The following is an 18,637-nucleotide window of genomic DNA, read 5'->3' on the forward strand; positions in this document are numbered from 1 at the left end:
TCTCTGTTTATGTGTGTCTGTCTGTGTGTGTGTCTCTTTCTGTTGTGTGTCTGTGACACCCTGGACTAGCCGGGTAGTCACAGGTAGGCCCTTGCATAACACCCGTCCCCTAAAAAGGTGTCATCAGCCACCCTTAAAACCCTAGTCAACTCCCTCAGTACTTAATGGACACACCAAGGGGCAGAGCCAGGCAGTTGGCACGCCCACCGAGGAGTTCAGAGGGCCTGGGGCAGGAAACAAACAGCAGTTCAGTTAGTTCAGTCAGTCAGTGAGTGACATAAGTGAAGGAGAGTGCAGCAGGCCTATTGTGACAGGTCTGCAGAGGGAACTGACAGGTGCAAGGGTCGCAGCCCTGGTACCTCGGCTAGGAGGCATACGGTGGCCTAGTCTGCAGGAGCCGGGAAGAGGCCAGGTGGAGCCGTGGTGGACCGGGACAGGGTAGTGGTCCGCTGGTACCGACCCGGGGAACCGACTGAAAACCGGAGCACACAGGGGGGTACTCAGACCCTGAAGCGAGGTCCAGAAGCCACTGGACTGAGTTAATTTAATGTTAAGGTCTGGACTATAGGTCCTTTCCCACCCAAGTCCCGACTGAAGACAACAGCCCACCGAGGGGGATAGAAAGCCACCGCACAGGCAAAGAGATCCCACGGACCAGCGTCTGCGGGCAAACGGGCTTTCCCGACCCACATACCGCCGGGGAGCGGACTCCCGTTGCTGAAGCGAAGGCAGTCTACATACACAATACACGGTGCAGGAGAAAGGCAAAAACCACCAACCCGAGTAGGGGGACCAGACGCAGCCGGCTGCGGGCACCGACCACCATCATCTTGGTTTACCAGAGACTCTTGTGCATAAATCATAGTGAGTACAACTGTGCCCTCGGGCCGCGCACCGCCCTGCACCACCAAACACCGACATACCAACCTAATCGGGTCCCGGGGCCATCACCCCTGCCCATGGAGGGGTTAACATCTTTGCTGCGCAACATCTCCCCCGGGGTGCCTAGTAAACAGCAGCGGTGGTGTCCATCTTCACCAAAGCCCATGGGTGGTGTCACGAGCTTAACTAAAAACCACGGCCCCGGCCGTAAACCTAACCCCTACGTAGCGCCAGCATCCTTTCAGAGCGAAGTGACCCCGGGTCCGGAGGCGTACATCTCTATTTGTCTGCCTCTGTGTTTCTCTGTCTTTGTCTTTGTGTGTCTCTGTCTCTGTGTCTGTCTCTCTATGTTTCTATCTGTCTCTCTCTGTCTCTGTGTGTCTCTGTCTATGTGTCTGTCTATGTGTCTGTCTCTGTATGTCTCTGTATGTCTCTGTTTGTGTCTCTGTTTCTGTGTGTCTCTGTCTGTGTGTATTTCTGTATCAATCTCTGTGTGTGTCTGTCTGTGTGTCTCTAAGTGTGTGTTTCTGTGTGTGTCTCTGTGTTTCTTTTTCTGTGTGTGTCTTTGTCTCTGTGTGTCTGTCTGTCTGTCTCTGTGTCTCTTTCTCTGTGTCACTGTCTGTGTCTCTGTGTGTCTCTGTCTATGTGTGTGTCTGTGTGTCTTTGTGTTTGTCTCTGTGTGTCTCTGTGTGTCTCTGTCTCTGTGTGTCTCATTTTAAAATCAAACAGGAAAAGTATAAAAAGGATTATACAGTCATTCTGACAAGGATTATCAAAGTAAATATGGCAGATTCATTAGATCTAAGAATTCTATTTAATAAAATATGTTGTTATTATTGTGAAATCTAGAGATAGATCTTCTTTTATTGGGTTGTCCAGCGAAAACAAGTTATCCCCTACTCACAGGATAGAAAATAATTTAATTAGCTTTTTCCAGCATCCTTGTGAAGAATGAATGAGCGGAAATTGGAATTTGCCACACCATTGTACTGTGGATAAAGTGCCCTATTCTGCCTAATAGGTGCAGGTCTTAGCAGTCTGACCCCTGCGATCAAAAAGTTATCTATGGTTTGACTAAAGGCTACTTTACACGCTGCGATTTCGGTACCGATATCGCTAGCGTGCGTTCCTGCCCCCATCTGTTGTGCGACACGGGCAAATTGCTGCCCGTGGCGCACAACATCGCCCGGACCCGTCACACTACTTACCTGCCTGGCGACGTCGCTGTGACCGGCGAATCGCCTCCTTTCTAAGGGGGCTGTTCGTTCAGCGTCACAGCGACGTCGCAGCTGCGTCACTGAACCGCCGCCCAATAGAAGCGGAGGGGCGGAGATGAGGGGGACGTAACATCCCGTCCACCTCCTTCCTTCCGCATAGCGGCCGGGAGGCAGGTAAGGAGAGCTTCCTCGTTCCTGCGGTGTCACACGGAGCGATGTGTGCTGCCGCAGGAATGAGGAACAACTTCGTTACTGCTGCAGTAACGATAATTGAGAATGGACCCCCATGTCACCGATGAGCGATTTTGCACGTTTTTTCGTATCATCGGTGTAGTGTCCGACATTTCTATAATGTAGGTGCAGCGACGGTACGATGTTGTTCCTCGTTCCCCTGCGGCAGCACACATCGCTGTGTGAGAAGCTGCAGGAGCAAGGAACATCTCCTACCTGCGTCACCGCGGCTCACGCCGGCTATGCGGAAGGACGGAGGTGGGTGGGATGTTTACGTCCCGCTCATCTCTGCCTTTCCGCTTCTATTGGCCGCCTGCCGTGTGACGTCGTTGTGACGCCGCACGAACTGCCCCCTTAGTAAGGAGGCGGTTCGCCGGCCAGAGCGACGTCGCAGGGCAGGTGAGTGCATGTGAAGCTCAGTAGCGATAATGTTTGCTACGACAGCAATCACAAGATATCGCTGCTGCGACGGGGGCGGGGACTATCGCGCTCGGCATCGCAAGCTTGTGATGTCGTAGTGTGCAAAGTACCCCTTAAGGTCCTTGTGCATTTAAAGGGAATCTGTCAGCAGGTTTTTGCTATGTAAGCACAGTTGGATTCACAGTCTCTTTGCCTACATTTTCTTGCTATCAGATGAGGTGGCAAAAACCTGCTGCCAAATTCTCTTTAAGCGCAGGATCTACCTGGACTCTTTCCTTAGCAGGTCTATGGAGATCACCTCCTTGTGCCACAGCCTCTGCGTCTTAAGGGTGCTTGACACACTGCGACATCACTAACGATATATCGTCGGGGTCACGTCGTTAGTGACGCACATCCGGCACCTAGGAGCGACGATCAACGATCACAAAAACGTCAAAAATCGTTGATCGTTGCAACGTTGCTCCTTTTCATAATATCATTAGTGGTGCATGCTGCTGGTTGTTCGTCGTTCCTGCGGCATCACACATCGCTTTGTGTGACACCGCAGGAACAACGAACATCTCCTTACCTGCGTCCACCGGCAATGAGGAAGAAAGGAGGTGGGCAGCATGTTCCGGCCGCTCATCTCCGCCCCTCCTCTGCTATTGGGTGCCCACTTAGTGACGCCGCTGTGACGTCAAACAAACCTCCCTCTTAAAGGAGAGATTGTTCAGTGTCTCCAGCGACATCGCTAAGCAGGTATGTGCGTGTGACGCTGCCGTAGCGATATTGTTTGCTACTGCAGCAATCACCCCATGACGAAACAGCGATGTGGGCAGGTGCTATCGCACATGACATCGCTAGCTATCTCTAGCGATGTCGCAGCGTGTAAAGCACCCATCACACAATCAGCAGCACATCCTCTCCTATGTCCCTTACTGCAGATCGTGTGCATTTTAAATTATGTACACAAGTAAAAGTAAAAGCGGTATGATTAGAGAATAGAATACATTTTCAGATCTCAGCAGAGTTGTCAATAAGAATCTCTGCCTACAGGCCTGTAGTAAACTCTCCGTATTCCAGAAGCTCACCCTACACTAAATGCAGACTTGAAGTGGTATTATTAGAGAATATAATAGATATTTTAGGTAGCAGCAGCACAGTCTGTAAGGCTAGAATCTGTCTACAAATACACTATCCCTACTCCAGCAGCTTGCCCCACAGTAATTGTAGCTAAGAGTGATATTATTAGAGAATAGAATAGCTTTTTTAGGTAGTAGTTGCAAGGTCTATAAAACTAGAAGATACTGTGTCATAACACACTGTCCCTTCACCAGCAGAATCTCTCCCTAGTCCCTAAACTATTTCTGGATACAGTGTTGCAAGTGTGGATCTTATATAGACTTGATGACACTATGCAGCCGACCAATCACAGTACGGCATTACCATGATTGTCAGACAAAACTCATATGTTTAGTAGTTGAATAAAAGCAGTAAAACATGCAGGGTGGGAATTCAAGCATGGCGTCCAAGTACCAGAATACTTGATTGAGTATCGAGCGTATCGAGAACCCCAATGCTCAATCAAGTACCGAGCAGTGCCAAGCATGCTCTCCTGTGTGTGATAATTATAAAAGCACAGACAAGTAAATATTCAATTTTTCTTTTTCAAACCTAATGGTCCTTGTGCAGTTAAAGGAAACCTGTCACCTCTGGTCTAGTGCCTCCACTATCATTGCGATAGCCAGTGCTTTTTTTGCGGCGATACGCGCCGCTACAGCATACCAGAAAATCTGAAGAGCGCCCCTGGCTCTGTCTACATGGCTAATTTGTAAACTATGCAAATTAGGCATGTGCAGCAGAGGCACAAGCCAGAGGCGTCTCTAGGGAGGAGCTGGCGGGGCGCTGTCGGGCAGCCTGATGCGGCGGTGTGGAAGTCTGCCGGGGTGGAAGCCGCTATTCTCTAAGCGTTGTTGTCACGCTGATAGCTGCACTCATAGAAAGTGCAGTGCACGGCTCCCACTGCTCAATTGTCCTTGTATCTGTCAGACGCGAGGGCAATTGAAGTGGTAATCCCTAGCGCTGACTACTGGGTCAGAGCGACGGCTGTCATGTGATCAGGTTAGCTGATCAGACTGCTGACCTGGAAGCCAGCACCGCAGCGCAGAGGCGGCAGAGAAACGCTGATAAGTGCTCCACTGTGGAGCTGAAGAAGACACGGAGGAGGAACATTATGGGGTTACAGGTGAGTATTTATGAAACAGTATGGGGGAGGGAACTATCTGTGGAGACACTATGGGGAGGACAGAGGGTGGGGAATGGAAACCATCTGTGGACACACTTTGGGGGGACAGAGGGTGGGGAGGGGGCAATATCTATATTCACAGTAGGGGGAACTATCTGGACCGAGTATGGTGGGAAGAGACGATGGGGAAGGGGAAGTATCTTTGGACACTGTATGGGGAGAGAGAGGATGGGGTTTCATGCATGGGGAGAAATAGGATGAGGTTTCATGCATGGGGAGAGAGAGGATGAGGTTTCATGCATGGGGACAGAGAGGATGAGGGGGGATGCATGGGGACAGAGATGATGAGGGGTGATGCATGGGGACAGAGAGGATGAGGGGTGATGCATGGGGACAGAGAGGATGAGGGGTGATGCATGGGGACAGAGAGGATGAGAGGTGATGCATGGGGACTGAGAGGATGAGGGGTGATGTATGGGGACAGAGAGGATGAAGGGTGATGCATGGGGACACAGAGGATGTGGAGTGAACTGGAAAGAAATTTTGAGGACACAGAATAAAGAGTGACATGGTATGAGGAGCAAGTGGGCAGGATAGGAAGTGAGGTGGAAAAGCATATGGACACACAGGAGGTAGTGAGGAGACATTAAGGGATAAGAGGAATGTGAGGGGCACAGAATAAAGACTGGGTAGTGGAGGGGGGGTGATATGGAGAAGGGGCAGAATTGGAGGACAGTGTGAGGTTATAGCAAGGAGGGTGAGTGTGATGAAGGCACAGTATAAAGACTGGGCAGTATAAGGGGACACAGTGTAAATGACACTGTAAAAAGTAGGCTCTGTTTGGAAAGAGAGGGAATATGGAGGGCATGTACCATAAGAGGGACAGTGTGGGTCATATTTTGGGCAGAGAATACGGTGAGGGGCCATTATTTATTTTGGGGCACAGTGTAGGGCAGATATTTTTAAATAGAAGTATTATAATCATTCTGCTACTTTTAGGGGCATTGTGTCGGGATGTGCTGTAGAGGAGTGGAGAAGATGGAAATCTGCAGAGATGAGATGTGAATGTGAAAAGTCATCATTGCGTCAGGACAAGATAAAGAATAGAAGGAAATGACTCAGACACAACATCATCTATAAGGTACCTGAATGGAAATGTTTATTTGTGATACTGACAATGTCTTATCATTAGGTCTTGGTCCCACTTGCGCATTGCTTCTGATGTGAGCGCAATGGGACCCCCACTGATCAGCTGATTATGGTGCAGGTGGCCGGAAATGCTTATTTCTGGATCTGCTCCGTCCTCTGATGGTGTCCGTGGCTGGGTACTGCACATCCATCTTATTGATTTTAATAGGAGACTGCTGCCACTATCAGAAGATGGAGCAGATCCAGAACTGAGCACTTCTGGCCACCTGCCACAACCGACACCTAGAGTAGGGAATTGGCAGGGTTGACAGGTGCCGGACCCCGACCAGTCAGACATTGTTGACCTATCCTAAGGAAAGGTCATTAATGTTAAAGTAGTGGACAATCTCTTTAATAAAGTCTTGTGCCATCTGACAAGTTAAGGGTTACTATGTTTTTATTTATGTTGTTAAGAGCATTAAAGGGGTTGTCCAAATTTGTAATGAGTCTGCAGTCACTCCATGTGTCACTCTGTGACTGCAGCCTTCTGACTTCTCACAGTGCGCAGACTGCACGCTGTCAGGAATCTCTGGTGCCGGCGGTGGGAGGTTATGAAGCTGCAAGTATGCGATATACATAGATGTGGTCACGTGCTATGCTGAATAGCCATGCTCAATGAAAATGAATTGACTGAGATTGGACACATCAAATCAGAATGTGGCCAGAAGTGTACAAATCTCATACTTGTGCTGACATGATCGTCCACTCTCTCCACTGGTACGCCTCCCCCCCCACCCCCGCTCCTCAATAATCTTGGCCGGCGGTGCCTGACAGTACCTCCTTGCCTCCGAGATGAGTACTGGCAAATATTTTTTTACAAAAAAGCACTGGCAATAGCTATCCACCTTTTTGCTTCGTGTGGATGATGCATCCTCTGTTATCCACACAGTGCCCTCCATTACACTTCTGTGCTCTCACACTTTGTTCTGCCTTTCCTAGGGCAATGAGTTATGCGCAGATGTGGACATTCTTTTACCTTTCTCTGCACCTGCACATTACAGCACTTTCCTCTGCGCATAGCAGGGCAGAGTAAAGTGCACGTGCGCAGGAGTGCAAAGGAGGGCACTGTGTGGATAACGTAGGATGCTTCATTGACACAAAGCAAGAAGGATGATGGTGATTGCAAGGATAGAGGAGGCGCCAGACCTAGACCTATCAGCCTGCAATGTATTGGACCCCCCTGCAGATGAGTAGGTGGCAGGTTCCCTTTAAGCGCAGAATCCACCTGGACTCTTTCCTTAGCAGAAATCTATCCTTGTGCTTAGAGATAAACTCTTTGTAAGCATGTATATTATAAAACAAAGTGTTTCAAGATTGGACTAATGAATATCAAGAATATGCTTAATCAATCTCGTGTCTCCCTTTCCAGTACTTTTGACCTTTAATGCTTCCTAAATGTAACAAAAAGGGGTCTAATGGTCTTTCCTATGTAAAAAAAAAAAAAAGCACAAATCCAAAAAACGTACCATGTATTGTGTCTTACATGATATGAATTGTGGAACCCGATGTGTATATAAAGCTAGCTTAATGGGCTTTCTGTCTAATGAAATCTGCAAAAACAACACTTTTACATCTAACATTACCTATCAGCAAGCAAGCAAATTATTGAAATCTGATGTAACCCTGTTACAAACCAACAAATCTTTAACATTATTGCATTTTTTTGTACATGACCAGGGTTTGCGCAATGCTATTTCATGCAAGTCTTTATCCCGTTCGATCAGGTGACATTTTTTATTTATAACAGACCTGATCATAGAGTCCATTGGACCATATTTAAGTTAAAGATACATATTTTTTTCTTTTTACTTGTGCTGAGTAGCTTTTTTATATCTATGGTGGATAATGCGTCCTTTTCTGCCGATCTTAGCCCCTACGATCAAGTATGCTGTGCCTAGGTGATAACTTGTTTTTTTGAAGATTTCCTTTGAAGGTTCAAATGAACAACACGTTGTTAGATTATTACCTGATCAATTAAGAATGTATTAATATCAATCTAGAATAGTTCCAGGTCATTATGGTAAAATACTAGAATGCCCCATTACTGATAAAGATCAATAAGCATACAGCTTTTTGTCTAATACTGCATGCATATTAATTGTGTCAGTGACTTTACAATTCTATTACTTACATTGCTGTTGATTTCATCATACGCAAAAATAGCAATCGCAAAGTTCCTCATTATAGAAGGAGGCTGTGGACAAAAAAGCGCAAATAGGGTCTTACCCCGATATATGTGGGGTGGGGAAGGGGGAGTAAACTCACTCACCTGATGTAGTTGTGACAGTCACAACTACTATAAGTGCATGTAAAACAAGATCCACGGCTGCAGCCACCCAGTGGCAGACATCAGAGAGCAATAGAGAAGGGTGTTCAATTGCCGCGCCAACAGATCACTCATTCAGATGATGAAGACCAATGTCACTTTATTTTCATACAGGTCTACGCGTTTCTGGAGCACCTGCTCCCTTCCTCAGGACCATCAGGTTAAAAATAACATCAAATCTGTTCCACAGAGATCAGACACATCATAAGTAGTGAAAATGACATCATAGGGACCACCCCCTTCAGAAAAAAACGGCGGGAAAAGGCTGCCACGTTGTCAGCTATGACGTTTACATAGAAACAATAAAAAAAAAAACAAAAAAAAAACCATCAAACACATGAATGTCAAAAAACACCTCTGTAAATTGTGAATCACACCCATTACATGTTGCATGAAAAAACGGGATGTGTGTAAAAAATAAAATACATAATGATAATAATTAAACCGTGTATATGCATGACATGTCCATATAATATGAAACAATGAACATGAAACAGTGTAGAACCCGGAGAAGTACGGGTGCATGAAACATCAAGTGCATACTGTGCTTAAGCAGAGATGGAAGAGCGTCAGCATCAGTCTCTGCCGCCACCAAAGGGGAATGAAAATCAAGTGAAAACCGATGTGGATTGAACCTCAGGTAAGAGCAAGTGTAGTTGAGTGTGCAAAACATGGGAACATAGAAACCCCGACAGTAATAGCTCACGGGCAAAGGCTCATGACCGCAGTGTACTATAGGGCAAGAGCGTGGGAAAAAAAGGTCTGAGCATGCGCCCAGGATAAGTATCAGGAACCGACAGGTCAAACAAGTTCAAAATCGTGGGAACCAATCTACAGCGCATGCGTGGCAGCCGAAAAATAAAACAGATACCGAGAAATATAGATAAAAAGAGGGGGAAAAAAAGGGGAAAAAATCCCAGGGACACCAACAATACAAAAATAGAATTAATATATAAGGAATTGAAAAATTGGAGAAAAAGGAAGGAAGCAGAAGAAACCAAAAAATCCTTTGATGTCATGAAATCACAGATAGATCAATCTGTTGAGTCCCATCACCCAAGAGAAATTAACACCGTGAATAAGAGGGATCTAATCAAAGAATACCCTACAACCATATATATACACATAAAAACACAGAAAAAAACAGAGAAAAAGAACGGGACAAAATGCATATATACATCTGACTGTATATATGAAAAACTATATAACCACAATAGTGTAAAAACATATGTACACCTATATAATTGCATATGTCATATAACACATACTATAATAAGAGGCCCAAATATAGAGCACATGGGCCCAGGTCCATAGAGGACAATGATAATGAAAACTATGATCAAAAATATGTATATAAAAATATATATATTTTAAATGTATAAAAATATATATAATAAAATTAAATAAATATTAAATAAATATTAATATCCCATATCTGAATGGCCAAAGGTGAGATATGTATAAATTATCGTAGATAAGAAAATACAAGATAAAAATAGTTAAAATTGCATAAAAGGAAGGGAGGTAAAAAAATCCATATGTATATATGTGGAAAATAAATACAGTTTAAAAACATGATAAACAATGTCAGTTAAATAAATCAGTTACCTCATTAAGGCCCCGAGGTTTTAAGGTGTTGAGTTTGTAGATCCAGTAGGTTTCTTTTTTATTTAAGATCTCCATCCTATTGGGATTATGGGTGGGTATCTGCTCGATTGGAGTGACTTTTAACTCAATTTTTTTGTTATGATATATAGTAGTGTGCCGGGATAATCCATGTAGCATATATCCCACCTTGATATTGTGCCTGTGAGAATTAATTCTATTATGCAGGGCTTGGGTCGTCCTCCCCACATACCGCTTATTGCAATCACACTCGATCAAATAGATAACATAATCTGATTGACAGTTAAGGTGTCCTTGTATAGGGAAAAAAGTATCTCCCAGGTCAGACCCAAAACTGACCCTACCATGTTGTATCGATTTACAGCATAAACAATTTTTAGCCATACATCTATAGCTTCCCAAAGGTTTACTGGTACTGATAATGTTGGAAGGACTCCTCAATCTACTTGGTGCCAACTGGTTCTTTAAGTTGGAGGCCCTACGAAACGTGATTCCAGGGAGGGGGGGTAAAACATTCTTGAGAAAAGGGTCATTATGAAGTACAGACCAGTGTTTCTTTAGTATTCCCCTAATAGCATCACTATCACAACTGAACGTGGTAAGAAAATTCGATGAAAACTCATTTTTGGAAACGGGTTTAACATTTGACGACACGGTTGTGCTGGAAGGAACATCTAGAACCTGATGCCTATTAGTCTGATACGCTTTCTTAATAACAGGCAGAGGGTATCTTTTATTCAGAAACCTTTCCTTCAGGACCAAGGCTTGATCCTTGAAATCACCATCTAATGTGCAGTTTCTCCTGACTCTCTGGTATTGGTTTTTGGGGATGTTAAGCAGCCATTTGTTATAATGGTTACTGTTAAAATTAATGTAACCATTGCAATCTACTTTTTTGAAAAAGGTTTTTGTCAGGATTGAACCTTCAGTATGTGAAATAGTAAGGTCTAGGAAGTCAATGGAGAACTGGTTCACAGTAGGTGAGAATCTCAGACCCCAAGTATTGTTCACTATACCCTCTAGAAAAATAGAGAGGTTATTGTCAGTGTTGTCCCAGATTAAGAATAGGTCATCTATGTACCTCTTATAAGTCACCACATGTTTGAAAAGTTCGGAGGAGTAAACATGCTGCATCTCAAAAAGCCCCATTACTAGATTTGCAAAAGTGGGTGCAGCTTTCGAGCCCATGGCTACGCCACAGCATTGATGGTAGATCTTATCTTGGAATGTGAAAAAGTTGTTCTTGGAAATAAATTCCATACTGTCCAAGACAAAATTCTTTTGTGCAGCAGGTAGGCGATCATCTACCTCTAGAAACTGTTTGAAGCATTCAAGCCCAAGGTCATGAGAAATATTCGTGTAAAGGGATGCGATATCTAAGGTCACAAAAAGAAACGAATCCCTCCATGTGACACTCTTTAGGATATCTATAAGATGACAACGTGGCAGCCTTTTCCCGCCGTTTTTTTCTGAAGGGGGTGGTCCCTATGATGTCATTTTCACTACTTATGATGTGTCTGATCTCTGTGGAACAGATTTGATGTTATTTTTAACCTGATGGTCCTGAGGAAGGGAGCAGGTGCTCCAGAAACGCGTAGACCTGTATGAAAATAAAGTGACATTGGTCTTCATCATCTGAATGAGTGATCTGTTGGCGCGGCAATTGAACACCCTTCTCTATTGCTCTCTGATGTCTGCCACTGGGTGGCTGCAGCCGTGGATCTTGTTTTACATGCACTTATAGTAGTTGTGACTGTCACAACTACATCAGGTGAGTGAGTTTACTCCCCCTTCCCCACCCCACATATATCGGGGTAAGACCCTATTTGCGCTTTTTTGTCCACAGCCTCCTTCTATACCTGCCTTTGGACCTGGCAAGACCAGATCTTCTTTATCTGTGGACCGAGCTGCAGGGGGTCACTTTTTCCTGAATTATGGACTACTTCAACAATCGGTTATCATCAAGAGAGAAGCTGATTCTCCAAACCGTAGGTACTCCTGTGACATTTAACATCTGTGGGGGACTGGAGTTGCCTGGCATTTTTTCTGAGGAAGAGACTGATACTATGAAAAAACTATTTCTGGGTCTAAAGGACTTGCTCAAAGAGGAGCTCCGTTTTGGGCTGGATGCCCGTTTCCTAACTATATACATGGAGGAAAAACTGTGTCCCAGGGGGCTTAGAATAAAACATGATTCACCCTTCCCTGCGGACCTGACCTTCACGAATGAATGGGACACTATCTTACGGACTTGTATGCAAGGAATGTTGCAGTGTCTTTACAAAAAACGTAATGCTATTGCTGTTGATGCGTCTACCAGTATTTCGGAGCTTTATAAAGAGCTCAGTATATTTGATTCACATCCAGAATATAAAATTCTTAATTCTGACATCAACACAAAACTTATCCAATTAGAACAAGATACTATATTCCGTAAATCTAAAAAACTACAAAGAGATAGATCTGATATGATCTCTAATAAGACTATGACTGAGTGGGTTACCGTGAGGGTTAATAATTCCATTACTCGGAGACCTAGATGTCGCAGTAGTCACAGAAATTTCTTCAATAGCAAATACCATAAAAGGAACACGAGCTCTCATGATAGGAGAGTAACCGTCAAGGATAATGCTAGTACTGGGCTTAACAAAACGTCTGCGACGGATTCTGTGTCTCAGACTTGCTTTGTTGCCCAACCTTACGGTACATCATCGGTCACAAACAATGATGAGGTCTTCATAGACTCTCCTACTATAAATTCAGTGGAAGTCAGTATTCCCGTGATAGTGGATAATCTGGAACCTATATCTGTAGCACCTCCACCTTCTAGGGGACCTATAGATTTTGAGTATACAAAGAAACAGCTTGAATCTTTGAGGGTACAAATAGAAAATATCAGGAAAAAGAGGGACTCGTTGTCAGCTTTAGAGGTACACACTGCTCCCCCTGTGGACATTAGCCACCACGATGGCGACTTTATTGATCTTTTAGACATCTCTGTACATGATGATTTTTTATCCTTACCAACTTCCTCTGAGGTTCATGATCTTAACCCTTCCACTTCAGCTCCGATACCTTTGTCGGCTGTTCTGAATAAGAGCACTATTACTATAGACAACACTCTTCAGAATGATTCTTGTGTGCCTTTTTTACCTTTGGCCAGGAACTCACAGGTCCCTATCACGAACTTTCTGACACCCAGAGGAGGGAAAAAAAAAAACACTTTAGAGGGACTAGAGCTGGGAGAAGGCTCAAACAAAAAAGAGAAAAAAAGTACATGATTAAGGAGGACACCTCAGGCATTTTCAATCTCTCCAGCTATAGTCTCTCAAAGAGTGAGTTGAGTGTCCTGAAGAAGGGCCTCTCCTTTTGTCCCACCAGATCTTCAAATGACTTTGATCTCTTTCTAGATTTTCAGAAATTTATTAGGAAATTGACCCTGACAAGGCATTTCCAGATTAACAGATCCTCCTCTATTAATAATGAAGTGGTTTTGGACGATTTTTTCCATACACATTACAAATTAAAATCTAATTTTTATCCCCTACATAATATAGGACACCACATTAAAACCTTTAACGATCTGGTGTTAGAGGACTTCAAGAGGGTCCTTACCAATAGGAACCCCCCTAAAACCAACTTATCCAGGGAGGAGAGAATGGCCATCACTTCCCTGAAAAACAACTCGAATTTGGTCATCCGTAATGCTGACAAAGGGGGAGGCATTGTCCTACAGGACAGAAGCAGCTATGTCCAGGAGGCTCTGAGGATGCTATCCGATGGTACACACTATGAGGTGGTTGACATGTCTGTATATCTAAATTCCATTTCCGATTATCAATCCCTAATTAAAAGGGCCTCTGAACTAGGGGTCCTTAATAAAGATGAGCATAAGTTCTTAGATATAAGGAATCCCAAGCTGGCGTTCTATTATCATCTCCCTAAAATACATAAGTGTCTGACTAACCCTCCTGGAAGACCCATCATCTCTGGGATTGGTTCACTTACTGAAAACCTGGCGGCATATGTTGATTCCATTATGAAGTCGCATGTTTTTAATCTGAAAAGCTACCTTAGGGATTCTCCTCATCTTATAGATATCCTAAAGAGTGTCACATGGAGGGATTCGTTTCTTTTTGTGACCTTAGATATCGCATCCCTTTACACGAATATTTCTCATGACCTTGGGCTTGAATGCTTCAAACAGTTTCTAGAGGTAGATGATCGCCTACCTGCTGCACAAAAGAATTTTGTCTTGGACAGTATGGAATTTATTTCCAAGAACAACTTTTTCACATTCCAAGATAAGATCTACCATCAATGCTGTGGCGTAGCCATGGGCTCGAAAGCTGCACCCACTTTTGCAAATCTAGTAATGGGGCTTTTTGAGATGCAGCATGTTTACTCCTCCGAACTTTTCAAACATGTGGTGACTTATTAGAGGTACATAGATGACCTATTCTTAATCTGGGACAACACTGACAATAACCTCTCTATTTTTCTAGAGGGTATAGTGAACAATACTTGGGGTCTGAGATTCTCACCTACTGTGAACCAGTCCTCCATTGACTTCCTAGACCTTACTATTTCACATACTGAAGGTTCAATCCTGACAAAAACCTTTTTCAAAAAAGTAGATTGCAATGGTTACATTAATTTTAACAGTAACCATTATAACAAATGGCTGCTTAACATCCCCAAAAACCAATACCAGAGAGTCAGGAGAAACTGCACATTAGATGGTGATTTCAAGGATCAAGCCTTGGTCCTGAAGGAAAGGTTTCTGAATAAAAGATACCCTCTGCCTGTTATTAAGAAAGCGTATCAGACTAATAGGCATCAGGTTCTAGATGTTCCTTCCAGCACAACCGTGCCGTCAAATGTTTAACCCGTTTCCAAAAATGAGTTTTCATCGAATTTTCTTACCACGTTCAGTTGTGATAGTGATGCTATTAGGGGAATACTAAAGAAACACTGGTCTGTACTTCATAATGACCCTTTTCTCAAGAATGTTTTACCCCCCCTCCCTGGAATCACGTTTCGTAGGGCCTCCAACTTAAAGAACCAGTTGGCACCAAGTAGATTGAGGAGTCCTTCCAACATTATCAGTACCAGTAAACCTTTGGGAAGCTATAGATGTATGGCTAAAAATTGTTTATGCTGTAAATCGATACAACATGGTAGGGTCAGTTTTGGGTCTGACCTGGGAGATACTTTTTTCCCTATACAAGGACACCTTAACTGTCAATCAGATTATGTTATCTATTTGATCGAGTGTGATTGCAATAAGCGGTATGTGGGGAGGACGACCCAAGCCCTGCATAATAGAATTAATTCTCACAGGCACAATATCAAGGTGGGATATATGCTACATGGATTATCCCAGCACACTACTATATATCATAACAAAAAAATTGAGTTAAAAGTCACTCCAATCGAGCAGATACCCACCCATAATCCCAATAGGATGGAGATCTTAAATAAAAAAGAAACCTACTGGATCTACAAACTCAACACCTTAAAACCTCGGGGCCTTAATGAGGTAACTGATTTATTTAACTGACATTGTTTATCATGTTTTTAAACTGTATTTATTTTCCACATATATACATATGGATTTTTTTACCTCCCTTCCTTTTATGCAATTTTAACTATTTTTATCTTGTATTTTCTTATCTACGATAATTTATACATATCTCACCTTTGGCCGATCAGATATGGGATATTAATATTTATTTAATATTTATTTAATTTTATTATATATATTTTTATACATTTAAAATATATATATTTTTATATACATATTTTTGATCATAGTTTTCATTATCATTGTCCTCTATGGACCTGGGCCCATGTGCTCTATATTTGGGCCTCTTATTATAGTATGTGTTATATGACATATGCAATTATATAGGTGTACATATGTTTTTACACTATTGTGGTTATATAGTTTTTCATATATACAGTCAGATGTATATATGCATTTTGTCCCGTTCTTTTTCTCTGTTTTTATGTGTATATATATGGTTGTAGGGTATTCTTTGATTAGATCCCTCTTATTCACGGTGTTAATTTCTCTTGGGTGATGGGACTCAACAGATTGATCTATCTGTGATTTCATGACATCAAAGGATTTTTTGGTTTCTTCTGCTTCCTTCCTTTTTCTCCAATTTTTCAATTCCTTATATATTAATTCTATTTTTGTATTGTTGGTGTCCCTGGGATTTTTTCCCCTTTTTTTCCCCCTCTTTTTATCTATATTTCTCGGTATCTGTTTTATTTTTCGGCTGCCACGCATGCGCTGTAGATTGGTTCCCACGGTTTTGAACTTGTTTGACCTGTCGGTTCCTGATACTTATCCTGGGCGCATGCTCAGACCTTTTTTTCCCACGCTCTTGCCCTATAGTACACTGCGGTCATGAGCCTTTGCCAGTGAGCTATTACTGTCGGGGTTTCTATGTTCCCATGTTTTGCACACTCAACTACACTTGCTCTTACCTGAGGTTCAATCCACATCGGTTTTCACTTGATTTTCATTCCCCTTTGGTGGCGGCAGAGACTGATGCTGACGCTCTTCCATCTCTGCTTAAGCACAGTATGCACTTGATGTTTCATGCACCCGTACTTCTCCGGGTTCTACACTGTTTCATGTTCATTGTTTCATATTATATGGACATGTCATGCATATACACGGTTTAATTATTATCATTATGTATTTTATTTTTTACACACATCCCGTTTTTTCATGCAACATGTAATGGGTGTGATTCACAATTTACAGAGGTGTTTTTTGACATTCATGTGTTTGATGGTTTTTTTTTTTTTTTGTTTTTTTTTTTTTTTTTTTATTGTTTCTATGTAAACGTCATAGCTGACAACGTGGCAGCCTTTTCCCGCCGTTTTTTTCTGAAGGGGGTGGTCCCTATGATGTCATTTTCACTACTTATGATGTGTCTGATCTCTGTGGAACAGATTTGATGTTATTTTTAACCTGATGGTCCTGAGGAAGGGAGCAGGTGCTCCAGAAACGCGTAGACCTGTATGAAAATAAAGTGACATTGGTCTTCATCATCTGAATGAGTGATCTGTTGGCGCGGCAATTGAACACCCTTCTCTATTGCTCTCTAAAGTTCCTCATTAACAAGCCCACCTGCTAGTCATCAGTGTATCACCTCTTGTTAGCAGTTGGCAGGTATATTAGAAACTAAATTTGAAATGGTTAAAAATCCAATTCTCGAAGACATTTGAATGCTTTTCCAATACATTTAATGTATTTTACAATGCATTTTAAAATAGGGTCATTATTCACTGAAACACACAAAGCTAAATACAGAATAGAGAACAGCCCAATTAATCTACAATGTAATCAAATTGATTTAGTTACAGTACTATGGATTGAAATGAGAAAATCATAAATAACAACAAAAACATAAACGGTGCAGACAGTCAGGTTAATTGTTTTATTCTGTATGTGTAAATTAACCAGTCTACATAAATCCTCGGCTTACATGTTTATTTCTATTAACACCGAACTTTACTTTTCGGGTCCGCTGATCGCTATACAGCACCCACTGAAGTCTGTAGTGCACCATATAATACTTGTAGTGAACTTGTGTGTCAGCTCATGCTGTAGTATCATATATAGAAACGAGTGGACCAATGGAAGTTCGGCTTAGATAAAATTCTCTTCTGGACCCAACTTGATCTGAACCCCAATGGTAGTCACAAATTGGGCACTTCAGATCTCCGCCCACATGCATACAGCCATAAACAAAACACTTCCGAAGGAGAGTGCACAGGGTTTTTCCATTTTTTTTTCTTTTGGGTACACACTACATCCAATAACACTGATTTTACCCCCAATGTGAGCCATTCAAACAATGTAAGTGGCTCGCACTGGGACGTCCCCCGAGACCTCTGGCTGTTCTAATAAAGCCCACTGACTGAGATAACTTATAGGCTAAAATCAGTAGACCACTGGCCAAATCATGCGCTCCCCTGCCCGCATCACAGTATTACCACTGTTTGAATCCTGAGGATACAGACAGATAGTAGTGAATACATTGGTCTATGATGCAACCACTTGTTCCATTCTTCCACCAATGAGCATATGTGACTGAGACAGCAGACTCAATGACATTACTACATCATGTCTGTTCTGTGCACCAGAGACCAGAGCAGAGTGCCAGACGAACAGGAGTGAGGTACGTCTTTTTTGCTGTTTTTTAATGCTTATATTTGTATGGAATGTGTGCCTGAAAATAGGGGCAGTCTGATGGCTCATACTGTGTATAGAGTATATGTGGGGGCTTATACTGTATATAGAGGGATAAGTGGGGGCTCATACTGTATATAGAGAGCTATGTAGGGATTCATACTATATTTAGGGGCCATGTGGGGACTCATACTGTATATATTATGGGTTCTGTGGGGCTCATACTGTATATATAGGCCATGTGAAGGCTCAAATTGTACATAGGAGTATTGTGCTTGGGCTTATATGGTACAAAGGGGGGTTATTTG

The sequence above is a fragment of the Anomaloglossus baeobatrachus genome, chromosome 6, assembly GCF_048569485.1.
Source record: "Anomaloglossus baeobatrachus isolate aAnoBae1 chromosome 6, aAnoBae1.hap1, whole genome shotgun sequence".
Taxonomy (NCBI): domain Eukaryota; kingdom Metazoa; phylum Chordata; class Amphibia; order Anura; family Aromobatidae; genus Anomaloglossus; species Anomaloglossus baeobatrachus.